This window comes from Mauremys reevesii, linkage group 8 (assembly GCF_016161935.1).
Source record: "Mauremys reevesii isolate NIE-2019 linkage group 8, ASM1616193v1, whole genome shotgun sequence".
NCBI lineage: Eukaryota > Metazoa > Chordata > Testudines > Geoemydidae > Mauremys > Mauremys reevesii.
Window position 1 is genome coordinate 86,350,398 of NC_052630.1, and position 17,976 is coordinate 86,368,373.

General features: G+C 41.9%; 1 long non-coding RNA gene across 1 annotated transcript; it reads left to right on the forward strand.

Moving 5' to 3' along the window:
• The first annotated feature begins 328 nt into the window (after positions 1-328).
• Positions 329-11,615, forward strand: LOC120370807. The gene is made up of 4 exons (XR_005583950.1): positions 329-421; positions 1,153-1,218; positions 6,038-6,100; positions 10,147-11,615. It is a non-coding gene; the product is annotated as an uncharacterized LOC120370807 (long non-coding RNA).
• The last annotated feature ends 6,361 nt before the right edge of the window (positions 11,616-17,976 follow it).

Genomic DNA, 17,976 nt, shown 5'->3' on the forward strand with positions numbered 1-17,976 from the left:
ACTTTAGAAAAAGTGACTGAGGGGCAGGAAATGTTGGGTATGGACTGCTGTATTGTTCTCTGGTTTATTACATACAGTTTATTAAACTATGTGTGGGTATCAGACCCAATAATCAGTGATTTTAAGAACACTGTGGCAATCCAAGATGGAGACTGGAAACTGTCATCTTGTGACTCCATCTTGTGACCTTCTGTACACTGTCAGCCTGGTCTGGATAAAACTGGCCTGAACAGGTTTTTCCCGCCACTGGGCAAGCCCCAAGGTTCCATCACCTCAGACTGTTTTCTGCTTTTCTACAGATTGTACCATGTTTTCCCGCCATAGATTCTATAAAAGAACTGAGATCATAGGCTGATGGTGCCTGAGCTTCACGCTCGCAGGGAAGAGCTACTGCGCCGCTGGGTTTGTTTGTTATATAGCTGTTAGTCATTTACATTTACCCCTTCCCTAGCTGTGTAATAATATCCCCTAATACATTTACCTGTTTGTTTTGAACCTTATCTCTTATCAGTTATATTTATTGTGCACCACACAAGAGGAGAGGGGAGGAGATCTGCACTAGTCCACCGGTGACAGATACGGCAGAGGGCCTTTTTCTGAAAAAAAAAAGGGGCTTGTTTCTATTCTGATGCCTACACCACTTTACGCATTCAGAGTTATCTTGGCCCCCCTTTGAGATAACAGAAATAAGCCCAAACCTGGGCATCCACAGAAGACATGTTGCAAGACCCATCTATTTTCCAATGCTTTCCCTCCATAGCAGAAGACTAGGAAATGCTAACATTTTTTAGACCCCTCCCCCCACCAAAAAAACAACTTGAAGAGCTTCTGGAACTTGGTAGATGTGGAGAGCCTTCACTTTCCATTGTCAAAGTTCCTGAGCCACCTACATTTCAGAGCCTGTGGCATGCCCCATTCTAGATGTCAGGATGCCTATGTCTCACCAACCCTAAAACAATTTGTGAACCGGTGTAGGGTTGCCAACAGCCCCTTATTACAGGGGACGTCCTGCAGAGGTGCTGAAACTAGAGGCAGCACCCCCAGCTTGAAGTGGCTTCCATCATATTCAGGGTTTACAGTTTGGTTCAATGGCTCTCAGCACCCCAACGATACAAATAGTTCCAGCACCCCCGACGTCCCTTCTTTTTCCAGCTCTGTACAACAAGATTGGGAGTTGATGAGTGCTGCAAAAAGCAGCAAGAAATACCCCTAGCAAATGTAAGTGAGAACTGCTTAGTAGTAATTATTATTAATAATATTATTATAATATCACGAGGCGGAGTGAGGCTGGAGTGCTAAGAAATCAGTCTCTTATTTTTGAAATACAATGTTGGCAACCCAAGGTGGAAGATAAGTATTTGGCCACCTATGTCACATGCAGGGCCTGATCCTGTAGACAGCCTCTGCACACACCTACCAGAGCAGGCCCCATTCAAAACATAGCTGCCAGAAGAGCAGTTGCTGCTGCTGCCTAACTTATGACCCAATGGTTGGAGCATTTGCCTGGGGTGTGTAAGACCCTGGTTCAACTCTCTTTCCCCCCCCACCCCTGAGGGGTCAAATGGCTTTGAGTAGGGGGTCTCCCACTTCTCAGGACAATATTCTAACTGTTGAGCTATGGGATAGTCTGATACCCCATCAGTCTCTGGTTGAAGCTGTTCCATGTGGCATAATTAATGGAGCAGGGAAATGGATTGGACAGTCATTGGTTGAGCCCTGCATGGGTACACATTTGTGTACCCGCATCCAGTCTGTACACTGATATTCACCAAGGTCTTGTACATCAAGACCAGGGTGTTTACCAGTAACAGCAGCAAGCAAACTGAAACTGAAAAGGCAGCAGGCAGCCATGCATTCAGAGAGGAAAAGGAGAGAGGCAGGCAGGCAGGAGTCAGTCTGGTGGTGATGCTCTTGGGTCTGCACTAAAGATCCTTTTAAACAGAAAGAGGTGAGCTGGAAACCCTTATGAAACCTTCTTAAACAGGACCTACCCGGAAAAGAAACTGGTGAGTTTAGAAACACAAACAAGTTGCCAGTGTCCCTTTAATCACAGAAGTAGAAGCGCAAGCCCAAAAGAGGATCCATGAATGCTACAAACAAGGAGAGAAGGGGCTGAGGCCTAAATTCCCCCACATTCAAGAGGGGGCTTAGGGCAAAGAAAACTCTGCTTTGGAGCCAGCTAGTGCTTCCCTGGCTATGCTGCCCAGAACTTCCCCGTAAGGCAGTTTCCCACTACTCTTTAGGGCAGGTGGGGGCATGACAGATCCTTAACATGCCCACGTCCCATGTGGAGACCCAGGAGGGCAGCAAGAACTTGCTGTAGAGGTTTCTGTCCCTTTCTCTTTCCAATGGAACAGAGGAGATCTGTATATGAGAGGATCCCTGGGATTACTCAGGCTGTGTCTACACTCAGGGCCGGCTTTTGGCCTATTCCACCTATTCCCCCGAATCGGGCCCTGTGCCTAGTGAGAATCCCTTCCCTGCCCTTCCCTGGCTAGAGGCGCCTTTTTAATTTTTACTCACCTGGCGGCGCTCCGGGTCTCCAGCGGCACTTCGGCGGCAGGTCCTTCGCTTGCTCTGGGTCTTTGGCAGCACTTCTGTGGTGAGTCCTTCGCTTGCTCTGGGTCTTAGGCGGCACTTCGGCGGTGGGTCCTTCGCTTGCTCTGAGTCTTTGGCAGCACTTCTGTGGTGAGTCCTTCAGTGCCACCAAAGACCTGGAGCGAGTGAAGGACCCGCCGCCAAAGTGCTGCCGAAGACTCGGAGCACCACCTGGTGAGTACAAGCCCCACGTGTTTTTTTACATGTAGTGGGTTTTTTTTAGTCATCCCTGCCAGGGCCCCATCGAATTGGGCCCCGCACTTCCTAAAGCCGGTCCTGTCTATACTACATCTTATGTTGGCATAATTTATGTCACTTAGAGCAATGAATAAACCACCCCACTGAGTGACATAAGTTACACCAACATAAGCGCCAGTGTGTACAGTGCTATGTCGGCAGGAGAGTTTCTCCTGCCAATGTAGCTTCCACTGCTGGTGGGGGCTGAAGTAGTTAAGCTGACGGAGAGCTCTGCCCCGGAGGCTTAGAGCGGCTACATTAGAGAGTTTACAGGAGCGCAGCTGCATTGGTGCAGTTGCACTGCTGTAAACTCTCTAGTGTAACCACAGCTCTAGCCCCAAGGATTCCTGGCCTATGAAGCTGAGGAAGGGAATGGCGACCCCATGACACCTGGCAGAGGGGAAAGATGCTGTCATTAAGCTTTTAAGAGTCTAGGAAAAGGGACTATGGCTTCTCTTGCATCGCATTGTGAAAGCATCATCTGGTTATGAACTTGGTCAGGGACCCCATCTTTGTTTGCTCTGTTAAAGCACCTAGGAGACTTTTGAGTATAATAATAACAATAATACAGCACCATGTATACTTAAGCACAATATTATCCATCATCTCTGAATTCAGCTGATGGATACCCCTATATAATCAATTATCTTGGATTCAGATACTGAAAGAGTGCCTTTGTAATATACAAGCTATCATTAGGGGATTTCAGAGAGAATGAGACCTGGTCCCCCATATGTACAGAGTTATTTTTAATTAAATCTGCCTTTTTTAACTACATCAGCATCTTTTTGTCTGTCAGGACTAGCTGTGGCTATTGGTTGTTTTGTCCTGCATCAGAAAACTTCAGATTTACTGCAAATCTGCCTTCCTCCTTCCTTTTAAAGCATGCTCATAAACAGACTTTCAGCCTGATGAGTTTTATGTATCACATAGTTTTCTTAACATTCATATTACGTTTAAGTCTATCATTGGCTGCAGGCCATAGGGCACTTTAATCCATGTCCAGATGACTTTTAAAGGCTAGTCTCATTTTCTCTAGATTACTGATGTTCTGAGCTGCAGGCTTTCCCTGGTGATCTTAGTTGTCGCTAAGTGCATATTGCCCAGGGGAAGCATCACTCCCTATCATCTTCTGCTGGGGTCGAGGTTCAGTAATTTGTGACACCACTTTATGGGGTGCAGCGTATGCCCCGCCACATTGCTAGCGAGTTCTCCTTGCTAGCACATGGCAGGGCCAGAGATATGGCTTGTCTTACTCCTCACCGACTCACTCCTACAGAGGAGGATCTGCACACTGTCTCTGTGCTCCCCAAGCCCCAGAGCTGTGATCTGGCTAGCTCTACTGCAGGCTGCAGAAGGAGGGGGAAAGTTCTTACTGACTTGCACAGCAATGTTAGGGCATAACCTTGTGTGGGCCTTAGTAAAGACTTTTGCTTGACTCCCTTTTCATTTGCTGGTTGCAGAGGTGGACTAAAAGCCTGATTCTGATACCCTTATTCCTACAAGCAATCTTCTTACAATGGGACTACTTGTGGAATAAGCGTGGCAGCATTTGGGCCTAAATTTGCAATCAAAACACATCTGTACTCTACTGCATCTGCCTTTGTCTTTCCCATGTACTACCCGGGCTTTCTTTGCCCTGTTACTTTACAGCTGCACATTGCTGTAGGGTTATTTCCCTCCCAGAAATCTACACGTCTGCAGATGGCTTGGGGAGGGAGAGGAAGAGATTGTTTTATACAGCACGGTATAATGCAGTTTCTGGTTGCCATCATTTTCTACACATCTGCCCAAGTCAATTTCCTGTCTTGGATCAATTTTCATTTCATGAACTCCCAAATTCTCATTTCTGCTGGTTTGGCTTTGCCGGTGATCTCTTTCAATTTTGCTGCCTGAATGAACCCAAGTTTTTACCATTTGGAAAATAATCTAAGTAGTCTCAGGGGAAGGTCTGATGTATAATTTGTTCCAAATGATAACCTCAAAAGTCTCTCTCCCCCTTCTGTCTTTTGTTTGTTTGTTTTTATTTGTTTGTTTATACTTTATACAGCTACAATTCCTTAAGACAATTTTTGACTAAGCATTTCAATAGTTCATGAAGAATTTTTACTATTAAGCCCACAGATGTTCTGTGTTGTGAAATCCCTTATGGCACTTAAAACATTTTAACCATTATAACGCAATAGTAATATTTAATGGTTCTTCTGGCATTTGAGCTTACAGAAGTAGATGTCCATTCTGAAAGCTTTAATACTATTTTGTCTCTAGTTGCATGTTTCAATTACTCTTTCTGAAAGTAACGACCAGCTATAATGATAAAGTTATAACTTCACACATATACACAGAGATTAATTTCATAGACTGTATTTTCAAGCATTTCAGTGAATTACAAAGATATCTGGACAAACTCCTCCTAGACAATTTGAAGATCATACTATGTAGTTTAAAAGGTAATTTCCCCCATAGATTTAGAGTAGACTTTCAGAGTTTAATTCTGCTGCATTATTTTACATTTTATTATAATACTTCTAATCCTGAAAGATCCAAATTCACTTTACAAACTATAATTAATAATAAAATGTTAAAACAGTATACTATACCACTGTACATACCATATTGATATAAAAATGTATGTCCTTGAAGTCCTGTCATTGTCATTTTAATAAAAATCAGTATTTCCACTAACAAAGATCTAAAGAAAAGAAACAGATGTACTAATCAAGTGCACCATCAGTAGAACAACTGGAAAACTGACAAATGTAAAACCTGATGTTTTATGGAAACAAAGTCAGACTGCAACAGATTTTTTTTTATTCCGCACTAGATATGCGCTCATAATTTATAATGAAGAAAAAACTGCCCTTGGCCCCTCACGAGTCTTTCTCAAAGGCCTCTGTCTTGCAGTGTCTTGCAAACACTCAGCTCCTATAATAGAGATGAGGACACTCCAGGCCTCACAGGATTAAACTCTGTTTTAGGATCTGGCGATTCCAGTAACTGTTCATAAAAGTGCAGCCTTCATTAAAGAGGGATTGTAAACAGTTTCCCATATGGTCCTGAGAAGTGCTAATGGGATAAAATGATATGTTATAAGCTAGTAATTGATTAAAGTTTTGATACAAAATGTTATTGTAAAGTGGCTTAAAGCTCCAGTGACTGCAGTGATGACAGCTACATCTGCCTTGTCATCTTCTTTCACCAGTAACAGAAATGGGGACAGAGGAGAAAGAAAAGTACTTCCAAAGAGGACACCTCACAGCCTCTGGTGAGTGTACCCCATATATATTTTTGGAGTCATTCATCTTTTACATTAAATTCATAACACAGAAAAACAATATGTATGTTCCATTGCATATGGAATAATATTTTCAAGACCACTGAAGCCCAGTCTAGAATACTGAGCATAGTGCATCATTTTCCCCCTTCCCTTTCCATATAATTGTTAAATAACAAGATTTGTTTTGGTTTTGAACTCTGAAGAAATAGAGCTAACTTGTTGACTCACACACAGCAAGTGTAAAAATAGTTTTGGAAGGTTCTGTCCAGCCTAGAAGGTTTAACTGAAACGTGCAGCAGAGAAAGCAGTAATATTTATTTATAACTAGTCAATTGCTCTTTGTCATACTACCTTTAAAGTTCCTGTTTCCATATTGCTGGCACTTCCACTGATTGCTTCTGAATGTACAGAATGCATGGCTGTTAGTGGCTCTTATGCTCAGCAAACTAAATCTTGCATGCTGTTTGAATTACATTTCTAATGATATTTTCAAGTTAATAGTTTTCTTGGCTGACCTACTAACTTGTATTAAAACTCAAAACAGTTTCCTGTGCAGTTTTAATATAACAACTTTCTTAAAAGCAATGGCTTAATTTAAACCAGGAAAAAAAATCATCACTTTTTTTACATGCTGGCATATTGTTACTTATTCTAAGCTGATCATATTTTGGTAACAGAGTTTGTCTGGAGGAGGGTAGGAGCTCTTTTCCCATGGGGACAACTTGGGAAATAATATTGGTGTGGTTTGTGATGGCAGCTGTTTATCATTGTTTGGGGGTGGGGGCTAGTTCCTGTTGAGATGTTGTGGGAGGGCTTTAAAAAAACAAACTTATATCGCAATGTCCAAAACAGTTATAGCTGACACATGGTAGTATATATTCCGACAGGGGCGGCTCTAGAAATTAGGCTGCCCCAGGCAGCGCGGTGTGCTGCGCCGCCCTTCCTCGGTCCCCTCTTCCCGCGGCTCCGGTTGAGCTCCCGCGGCAGGTCCACCGGAGCCCCGGGACGAGCGGACCTGCCGCAGGCATGACTGCGGGAGCTCCACCGGAGCCGCAGGACCAGCGGACCAGCCTGCCGCCCCCTAGATTTGGCCGCCCTAGGCACCAGCTTGGTTTGCTGGTGCCTAGAGCCGCCCCTGTATTCCGAACAGGGAGAAACTGTTAGTGTGGGGTGGGGAAAAGTCAGAGGGGGAGTTGTATTAAGTGAGAAATATGCAGTTTTCATGCAGAAGAGGAATTTAAGTCAGCCTAATAGGGAGGCGGTGCAGAGCAGTGGATAGGACACAAGATGGAGTCAATAGTTCTGGGTTCTTTCCCAGCTCTGCTGCTTATTTGCTGTGTGATTGTTTTGGGGGCAGGTCACGTAACCTCTCTGGTTTCTTAGTTTCTCCACCTGTAAAATGCAGTGTCACCACTTCTGGCAACTTTCTGGTAAGTCTTGCAATATTTGAAGTTTTTTTAAGGCCCCAGCTGTTGGAATCAAGAAACTGCACAAGAATCTCAGCTTTCATTTAAAAAACCCCCATATGCTAGCCCTCATGGTTGCAGAAAGAAGCGTAAACATAAGCAAATGCACTCTACAGATTCACAAACCAGAAAGCAAACAAAAAGAATCCAAAATTCATTTTATAAATCTCATGATTCTTAAGCCAATTCTGTGATTTTCATGGCCTGTGTGGGGTCAGCGATACTAAAAATGGGGATGCTCCTTTGTAAAGTTCTTTGAGCTACGGAAGTATGGCACTGTATTAGTGCTAAGTATAGGGCCACCAGACAAGTGTGAAAAATCGGGACGGGCGTGGGAGGAAACAGGAGCCTATATAAGAAAAAGACCCAAAAGTCGGGACTGTCCCTATAAAATCAGGACATCTGGTCACCCTAGCTAAGTATTGTTATTAATACAGTGCCATCAATGTGCAGGGTGCTTTACAATACCAAAGCAACACTGAGAGAGAGAACCATGTCACTGTCCCTTGTGAAGCTTGCAGTCTAAGAGCCTGATACTGATTAATTCAATGGGCGCAGTATTGATATCTAAGGGCACAAATACGTGCTGTATGGATTGCCAAATACGGAACAACAGAGTTATGTACATCCATGACATGCAAAGGCCCCACCCACAATGAAAGTTAAATGTTCCCCATTCACTAATGCTGAAGATGTCTGCTCCACACACAGCTTTTGCAATGGTATAACTGTTGGTTAGGGGTATGATTTTTTTTTTCAATATAGTTATACTGGTTCAATCCCTAATATGGACACAATTATATTGGTATAAACATGCCTTATACTCGTGTATAGCTGATTCCCCTTCCCATATGAGTATAAACACATTTTATACTGGTATGATTGTTGTACCACTTGAACTATACTGATATAGTTAAAGCAGTGTGTTTTTTGTGTGTAGACAGGCCCTCCGTAAAACATTCACCTTAGAATATAGAGGGGATTTCCCCCATGGAGTGGGTCAATGGATAAAGTGAAAACTCAGGCTCAGAAGCCTATTTCCCCATAACAGAAATGTGTTGTACTCAACAAAACATTTTGCATATCCCTCTTAATACAAAAAGGACAGGTGTGGGGCATTTAGTATCTAAACACCAGTACCAAAAAAGAGGTTTATGGCTCCAGTTCAAATTCCTGAACCACTTTGATAGTTCGACAATGCAGTGAGGTCCTGCCCTATAACTTGACTATATGGAAATAGCACTGTGGCTCACCAGGGTCTATTTTTGTTTTTTATTGTTTCTGTATTAGATTTGTTCAGGTTTAGGCCTCTTCACTCTAAATGGCATTTCACTCTATCAGAATTCCCTCTAGGCAATTTCTGCTGTAATAAAGTTTGTTACATTTTTTTTAAAAGTTAGAGAGTTCTTAAGTTTTGCTGACAATCCATTCATGCATCCAGCCCTTGGTGACTGTGATCCAGAACTCTGCTTGTCCCCCATAATGCCATTTGCTTGCACTTTTTCTCATGTTCCACGCTTCAGCTATAGTCCATTTTCATTAGAACTGGATGGTGCTTTCCTGATGCCTGTACAAGTTAGAATTTGGAAGAGATGAAGATGATTTAAACTTAACCCAGATAACACTGAGCTGAAGCTGATTGGATGGATAGGTTTCTGGAAAGCAGGACAAGAATGGTGCCTTCCCCTTTATTGCAAGTGTGTCTTTCCTGTGTAAATCAGGGTCACAGTTTAGGGATATTTTTGGACCTGTGCTTACTGGAATAAACTGGAAGTGTGCCTGGTGGCTGGAACTGCCTTTAATATTAATAGTTTCTGCATTTATTACAATATTTTCTGTCAGATGTGGATCTTATCAGGGTCATCCACACCTTTGAGATCCAGACTGAATTACTGTAACATGAATCCCATGGGACTGCACCTGAAGGCTTCATTATACAGAAAGCACTGGCTCAAAGTGTTAGCAGGGTTGGCCATAGGGCGCATATTACTTAAATGCTCTAAAGTATATACTAGCTCCTTGTCTACTTCCACTGGCAATTTAAGCCTTGATTACTTTTTTAATCTGCAAAGTCTGCATGATTTAGGATCTAGCTGCATGTTTTTCTTCTGTGCACTGTCCCCATGATTAAGGTAAGCAGCAGTGCGCTTGCTAACAGGGCCTGGCTTTAAACATCTGATGGCTTGTAAAAGGTTTTTCTTAGTGGGCAGTCTGACTATGAAATCTGATTTACCAACTTCCAGAGCCTAGAGTTTAATCTTCAGGGCTTAATGCAAAGCCTCGCTGTTCACTCAAGCTTCTGCCTGAAATGGATTAGCTGTGTAGCTAGGATTTCTGAAATAAGAAGTTGAGATGTTTATCGTTGGATCTGATTTAATGTCAGAAGATAGCTGTAAGTGTAAGGCATATTCTCAATGCATTCAGTTATAGGCAGCGCACTATGTGAGCATAGTACAAGCTGGAGGTTTCTGAGTAAATAAAGTAATTGGAGGTTTTTTATTTAATTTTTTTTTAATTTAAATCTTTTATCAGTTTCTTCCACCTGAGTCCTTTTCTTCCTGGTTTCAGACCCTTGCTGTAGGAACAAGCTGCACTGGGGGAAGGAAATGAAGCTAGCAGTTCAGCAGAAGGATCCTCTCCCAGAGGAGTCAGAAGATGAGACACACTGGGAGGAAGCCATGCCCAGGGCTGAGGTCCAGGAGCTGTCCTACAGTGTTTAAGAGAAGGGGCAGAAAGTAGCTGATGGGACTTGTGGACTGCTCCTTTGATGTTTGAGGCATGGAAAGTGGAGTAATGGCATGGGAGAGGTACTAAATGGGAACAGGAATCTACAAAAAGAGTGTGCTAACAGGGAGAGGAGAATACATAGGCTAGTGCTCTCTTACATTAATGACACAGAATCATAGAAATGTAGGTCGGGAAGGGACTGCGTTAGGTCATCTAGTCCAGCCTCCTCCACTGAGGCAGAACCATCTACATGTCTACATAGACATAGACCATCCCTGACAAGGGTTTGTCCAACCTGTTCTTAAAAACCTCCAGTGACAGGGACTCCACATCCTCCCTTGGCAACCACTTCCACTTCTTAACTATCCTTAGAGTTAGTTTTTCCTAATATTTAATGTAAATCTCCTTTGGTGAAGATTAAGCCAATTACTACTCATTCTACCTTCACTGGACATAGGTAAGGGAAGCAGCACTTCTCTTGCCAGTACTTTCCTTGCCCGGAAACTGCCTCTAGCCTTGGTACTTCCCCTTCTTCCAGGTTTTAAAGAGGACTCTGGTCCTGTCAAGCTCCCAACTGCTGAATGTGGGCTGTAGTAGCAACTGTGGTTTGCAACCACCTGCTCCCTCTACAACATGTGTTTTGTGGCCAATAGCCCATATGTGCCCTTGGGCTGCCTACCACCCCTTAACACATCTACAGTGGGCTGGCTGGGAGCTAAGATTAATGATGAGCAAGGAGCTGCCAAGTCCCTTGTAGCCTCTCCCTGGCTTCTCATAGACTGATTGCACATGTTGGACAGAGAGGAATGGGAGAGGAGCAGGGTTTCACCCTAAGGGAATGAGGATTTTTTTTTTAAATGTATATACAGCGGAGTCACATCATAGGCACATTCAACTTATGCAAGTTTAACTATACGTGCTTGGCAAAACAAAACAAAAAAGAGAAAAACAACAATTTAAATACTGTACCTGTGGTGCAGGCGATTCCGCCCACCAGTCCACTCAATGAGCATTTGACTAGACGCTATTTTCGTCTTCCGCACTGACTTTAGAACCTAACCCCCGCGTAAGATGCGACTCCCCTGTATAGCACTCATAAGGGAATGTCGGGCTTAGATTGATCTGTGCACTGTCCCTTTAATGATTAGTAGTCCACAGAGGGGGTCAAAGGGGACAGTTCTAGGGAATAGGGTGTGGTAATAGCAGCAGAGTAAGGTATGCTGGGAGGGATTCAGAAGCAGAGGGCCTTGTGCAAGCTGTATGTATTTGTTTTGGGATTCTAAGTTGAATAAAACCCCACTTTTAAACTAGCCCTGGTCTGGGAGTGTGACATTCGGCAAGCCAGCCTGTGGAGGCTGAATTGAAGTGATCTGACATCTAAGACTAACCTGCTTGTTACAGAAGATGTTGCAAACAGAAAAGTGATTTTGAAAATAAAGTTTTCTCTAGACACACAAGGGAAAAATTGTTTGCAAGCACTATGGCTGGTAGAGAGTTAGAGGTCCTTCATTTGGAAGCGGAGGACTCCTCTAACAGATAAAGGATGAGCATTTAAGAGAAAACTCCAAGCATTTCTGGGCCAGGGTACAGTACAATTGCTGCTAAAAGAAGTTTTACTTTAGTGAAGTAGTTTGTTATATATTTAAATAGTGAAGAGCAGGAATTGTCTAGGTTGCTGAAGTTCAAAGATAAATTTGAACAGCCAAAAGGACAAGGAACAGGGTCTGGACCGATACCTGGACTGAGCCAAAGAAAGTTTTAAAGCAGCTGATTGATTGCCTAGGATGGCCACCAATAATAGCCTATCCCAAATTTGCCTTACTCTTTATCCTACATGTAGATATTTCCAATAAGGGCTTAGGTACAGTCTTAATTCTTATATCAAAGTCAGGAAAGTAAATTAAGAACTTGTCTACATGGAGACTTAAAGTACAGGAAGCCAGGTTATAAATCTACAGTGCACCAGCTTGCCACACACTAACCGGATGCATGGACCCTGCTACCAGGCACTAAAAGTTCCATAGTCCGCTTTGAGATACTTCTGTTATTGGTTATGGATCAAGAATACCAGCTAAAAATTATCACCTTCACTTAGGAAAGGTGGAGTGTCTAACTCTGAAAAGGACTATAACTGACATTTTGTTGATTGTAACTGTGCAAGATTTTGCTTAGTAGAGGTAGTGATAAGCTTTTAACCTACATTTTTCACCACTGCAAGGCTGAATGCCACAGCACACTGGTGGGTTGCAGAGTTAGCTGACTAATTTTAAAGTGAAATATTGTCCAGGGGAAATCTAATGTGGAAGCAGATGCTTTATCCAGAATGCCTCTTAATATGGAGAAATGACAGAACGTATACAGGAGATGAGCAAAGATTATGTTAATGATCAGTTCTTGGATATAGAAGGAGAAGGCATGGAGAAGCCTGATACTATGAAAGGGGTGATAGTAATAGCTGCTAAGATAACTTGCCATTACATCTAGCGGAAGTCCTATTCCATGAGAAGACATTTTGGCAACCCAAAACCAACTTCTGGCTCTCGCTAAAATTATTCATAAGTCCTTGGGGCACAAGCCTAATAACCAAGAGAACACAGGAGAATGGTAAGTTGTCTGCCATGATGCATGGATGGCATCTGTTGCATCTGGATAAAGATGGCTTTCTGAGGAAATAGACTAAGTCAAGAAATCAACTGGTATTATGTGGAAAATCCCAAAGCAAGTATGTTAAGAACTTCATGAAAAGATGGGATATCTAGGAGTAGAGCAAGTAATCAGTCTCAAAAGAGATCGGTTCCATTGACTGCAGATGGTGAGGGACATTGAACATTGTCACCAGAGTCTGTTCATGTGTTAAGCAAAAGAAACCTTAACAGTCTTCACAGTTACAGCTGAACCCTTTGAGTTTGTATCAATAAACTTCTAAAATCTTTACTTTACCATTACTTTGCTAGGTCTGTCCATACCTACCTTACCACCAGTAAGTCAGGCGAGATTGTAGTAGACAAGATCTTCAACTACTGTTTTTTAAATTGGCTTCCCCAAAAGGATTAATCATGACCAAAGTGCAGAGTTTGAACATATATTCAGAAAGTTAGAGCACTACTGGAAAATTGAAACACCTCACACAACCCTTCACCACTCATAGGGAAATGGGCAAGTAGAAAGGTTAAGCTTAACTCTTCTGGCTATGTTGAGGGCCTTGGTAGAAAAAACAAATCAAACTAGAACTTCCTTAGAGTAATCTATCCCTATAGTTATACATGAGATGAAGCTACAGGAATCTCAACTTTCTATTTATTATATGGAAGATTTTCACATTTGCCCATTGACATCACATTTATTTAAAAACTTTGAATGTGCACCTGAGGACCAAAAAAAGGACCAAAAAGAGTTTCTTTTACCTAGGAACTGTCATCAAAACATTCTCAAAAAATACCTACTTTTGATAAGAATCACCCTCTTACCAAGTGAAAGGATACTTGTCAGGAAACTATCAGAGAGAGGGACCAGGCTATTTAAGATCCTATTGGGAAGAAAAAAATCAATGTACTACATAAAAGGAAAGGGGATAATGTAAGTCTATGAAGTAAAGGTAGAAGATGGAAAAGGATGTTAGTTCTCCATTTCAGTCTTTTATTTTTCTGTGACTTCTTCCCCTTTGATATAATTCCATCTGCTAAACCACCACAGAGGAAAGACACAGAACAAGACAAACTAGTGAAGTAAAATCAAAATGAGGACAGGACTTCAGACTCCAGTGATTCTAAGAGCAGGAGTGAAGATCAAATACACTATCTGATGGTATCTGAGAAATAAAGATGTTGATCCTATACATGTGGAAACTGCTGATGAGACTGATGTGACATTCATATCAGCTGTTGAAAAGATGTGATTGCCAAAAGGAGACCAGGAAACCTGAAACCAGAAGTGCACAAGCAGATAGATCACCAGAACAATCCACTAATGCTCAAGTTTGTCCATCTAGAGAAAGAAGCACCCAAAGACACTGATGTAAATATTGAGGGATGCTAACTGATCAGTGTCCAAGTCCAATCATCAGTCTGGTGAAAGTGCCATGGGGTTAGCCTCATGTTTGCCAGATTCCATACCAATTACCTATTTCTGTACCTTATCCTGTATTCTATCCAAGATGGATGTAATAGCGGTAAATTAAGTGATAGCGACTAATGGTGAGGATATTGCCCTCAAATGTTTTATGGTTCTATATAATTTGTGTTTGTTTAGGAGATTTTTTTTCACAATAGCTCACCATATGCTCCATGCCTTTGAGTTTTATTGTTGTACCATTTATCATAAGAATTGTAATAAGATGAAAATCTTTGGGAATTTAAACTGTTCAGAACTGCCTCTTTGGTTGGATAATGGAGCTACTATTGCCACAAAAAAATTCTTGCTTAATGTGAAATATTTTAAGAGATGCAGACGTTTCCACCATCAGTGCCAGTGGCTGTGAAAGATGAGAGACAGATTCGCCTGAGAAAAACTGTTAGTAGCAGTAGTCCATGAGTTTCACAATGCTCAAAGACAGATGGATGGACTGAATGTTCTATGAGTTAATGGCTACGTCAGGCCAGCTTTACATTTATGAGGGTGTAGTGTAGCTCTCATCAAGAATGCCAGCAGTCTGTCCCTTTAAGGATTGGAGGCCAAAGGGGACAGTTGGGGAAGTAGGATGTAGTTGTAGTTTGGTGGGTGGTCAGAGATTCAGCAGCACTGGGGTTTGTGCAAGCTGTTTGGTGGGGTTTTTATTTTAAGTTTTATTAAACTCCAGTTTTAAAACCATCCCTGATCTGGGAGTGGAATATATAGTTTATCTAAATCATACCAAGTGTGGAATACAGTAATGACCTTCCCCCAAGGAGTGTGACTAACTGTTGATAAGCCAAAAGGGGTAGACCAGTCATTCTCAAACTTTTGTATGGGTGACTCCTTTCACACAGCAAGCTGATGAGTGACACCCCCCCTTAAATATAAAAAATGTGTTTTTAATGTATAACACTTATAAGTGCTCAAGGTGAAGCAGGGTTTGGGGGTGAAGGCTAACCCTTCACAACTCCCCACATAATATCCTTGCAACCCTGGAGTAGACTAATGAATAATAGGATGAGAGAGAATTTAGGCTGAATATTACGACAGACTTAATTCTGGGAAAATTAAAAGGTCTGTAGAATAGTCTCCCAAGAGAAGTCACTGAGGGGGCAAGGGCACAGTGCATTACTCATTTAACACCAGAATAGGCAAAACATGTGGTAAAGTAGGGATCAATCCTGCAAGCACTTAGAGGACATGCTAAATCTTTGCATTTGACTTGTGCTTCCATAACATCAGTCTACGGCTGTATTTTCCCCAAAAGCAGCAAAGAATGACTATAATTGTGAAGCTATGATATGCTTGCACTGCCATAGTTAGAACTGGAAAAATCTGTACATTGTTTTCAAGGAATGTGCGCTCTTATCACAAACATACTCCACAGTTTGGGGATATAAAATTCCAAGTAATCTGAGTAATGTAATATTGTCTGTGTTAGATATACTTTGACACACAGTTTTAGTTCTTCAGCCACCAGAAGTAGAAGAGATCTTTACCCTACAAAGGCACAAATTTCCAAAGCACTGATTGAAACACAGATACCTGCTATATTCCTCTGGTCTAGAACTACCTTGGAACAGACATAAGTTCAGACATGTGCTATACCCTGCATACATGCTTAGTTGGAGCCTGGTGCAGAATTTGTCACTCTCACTCCTGGCTCAATTTCACTGTAAAAGGCTTTAGTTAAAACAATGCCTGCTAGGGCAACACTTAAAAGAAAGGCTGAAGAGACTTAAAGTTATCATTCTGCCACACAGTTTGAGAGAGAAGTCTTATTCTCAGGAAAGTAGATGTTCGATTCAGGTATATCATTTTATTCAGAGCCTCAGTCCTGAACTGCCTCTGCCCTACTACTGCAACCCACAGCCACTCATCTGCCAGCAGAAATGCCCATTGAGAGAGTACAGTGTGGCCTAATGTTGTGGACACTCACTGTAGAAAGTTGGCGAGAATAAAACATCAGACCCTGTTAAGTGGTAAAGAGCTACTGCACTAGTGTAGTGTCCGCTTTATCTACTGAAAGGTGAGACTTTTTTTTTTAACCAATGGGAGGGAAAAAAAAGAGAAATGAGTCTAAAGCAGCAAAAATATAAACCTGAAGTCTAGAGTGAATCAGTTTATTAAGTTTATACACACACGCTGAGAAAAAAGTATGATATATTAACCTCACAAACAGCATATCTAGTTTTATAGTTTTCTGTCACTAGATGTCACTGTTTTGGGGGAAGGTTCTCAATGTGCATAGCTAAACCAAGTGGATAATTGGAATAACCCATTTTGGTTTGTCTTTCCTGTTTAAACAGAACCATTTAAAGATAACTAGAGCAAAGTTTTCTTAAAGAAACTTAAGATTTTTTTAAAATTGCACTAGTGATTTGATTTATTCTACAGATTTGAGATTTTTAAAGATTAAATTACCAAAATATTGTTTATGAAAAGCCTATTAAGTTATTTTTCAGCTTCTTTGGGGAGTCCTAGAACAGCCAAGAGTTTAAGAAAATACAAAAGGGTTAAATATTTAAGATTAATAAAGTCAAGAGTGACAAAAAAATTCCAAGGGACAATACATTGAGATTACCTAACAAATCACAACAGTGGCAGCTACGCAGGGAGTCAAGTTAAAAAGTTGACAAGGGATAGATTACTTAGAACAAACTTGCAAGCTTCTTTCCCTCCCCCCTGTTATTTGGATTAAGATTGCAAGATTTTCAGATTAGGGAATGACTTTTCCCCTCCCCTCCACTTGTCTGTATGGTGACTAGAAAACACAGTTGCCCAGAGCCTACTCCTGCTCCTGTACAATTCAATGGTGCAGGATCAAGTCCTCAGTTTCTCAGATACTGAAGTAGAATATTAACACAAACAGCTTAAGTATTTGTGCAAAAGTTAAGTCTGCACCTTAAAAAAGCATAACTCCCTTTTAACATTAAAAACTGGTATGTTGAATACTATAAATTTATGGGTCATGATTTGTCTGTATTACACAGCATCAACTTCATGACATTTTAGGGTAGGTGAGTAGTGGTTTAAGGTGGGTGCAGGAAAGACGATAGGGAGAAACTAGGCAAAGGAGGAAGGACAAGTGTCTCTACGAAGAGTTTGTCAATGTTTCTGTTTCTTCCCACAGAGAAGTTTTGTGAATTTTCTGTGCCTACAGCTCCCACATTACTGCCCTTCCAATAGCAGGAAGCAGCAAGGGGGAGATCTTTCCAGAATGAGAATACAGCAGTAAGGGCAACTGAACACCAGTGACTGCAAAGGCCAGACCTTCTTTCAGGGAAGCAAGCACTTCCCAGTCCAGGCCATAATGAGGGCTTGAATTATGAGGGGAGAGCTCCTCAGCAATGCTACCAGACAAAAAGATGGTAGCCAGCTAGAGAAATTCCAAAACTAGTGGCAGAACAGGGTGCAGAATTTGCATGCTCAAGGGGAGGCCTGCACGAGGCAGTGGCTGCCCTGCAAAGCTTGAAGTCTTGCTGGAACTGCCAGCATCCACGCCATCATTTTTCTAGCCTTGCATATAGACAGTTGCTCAAACAATAGCAGCAGCAAATG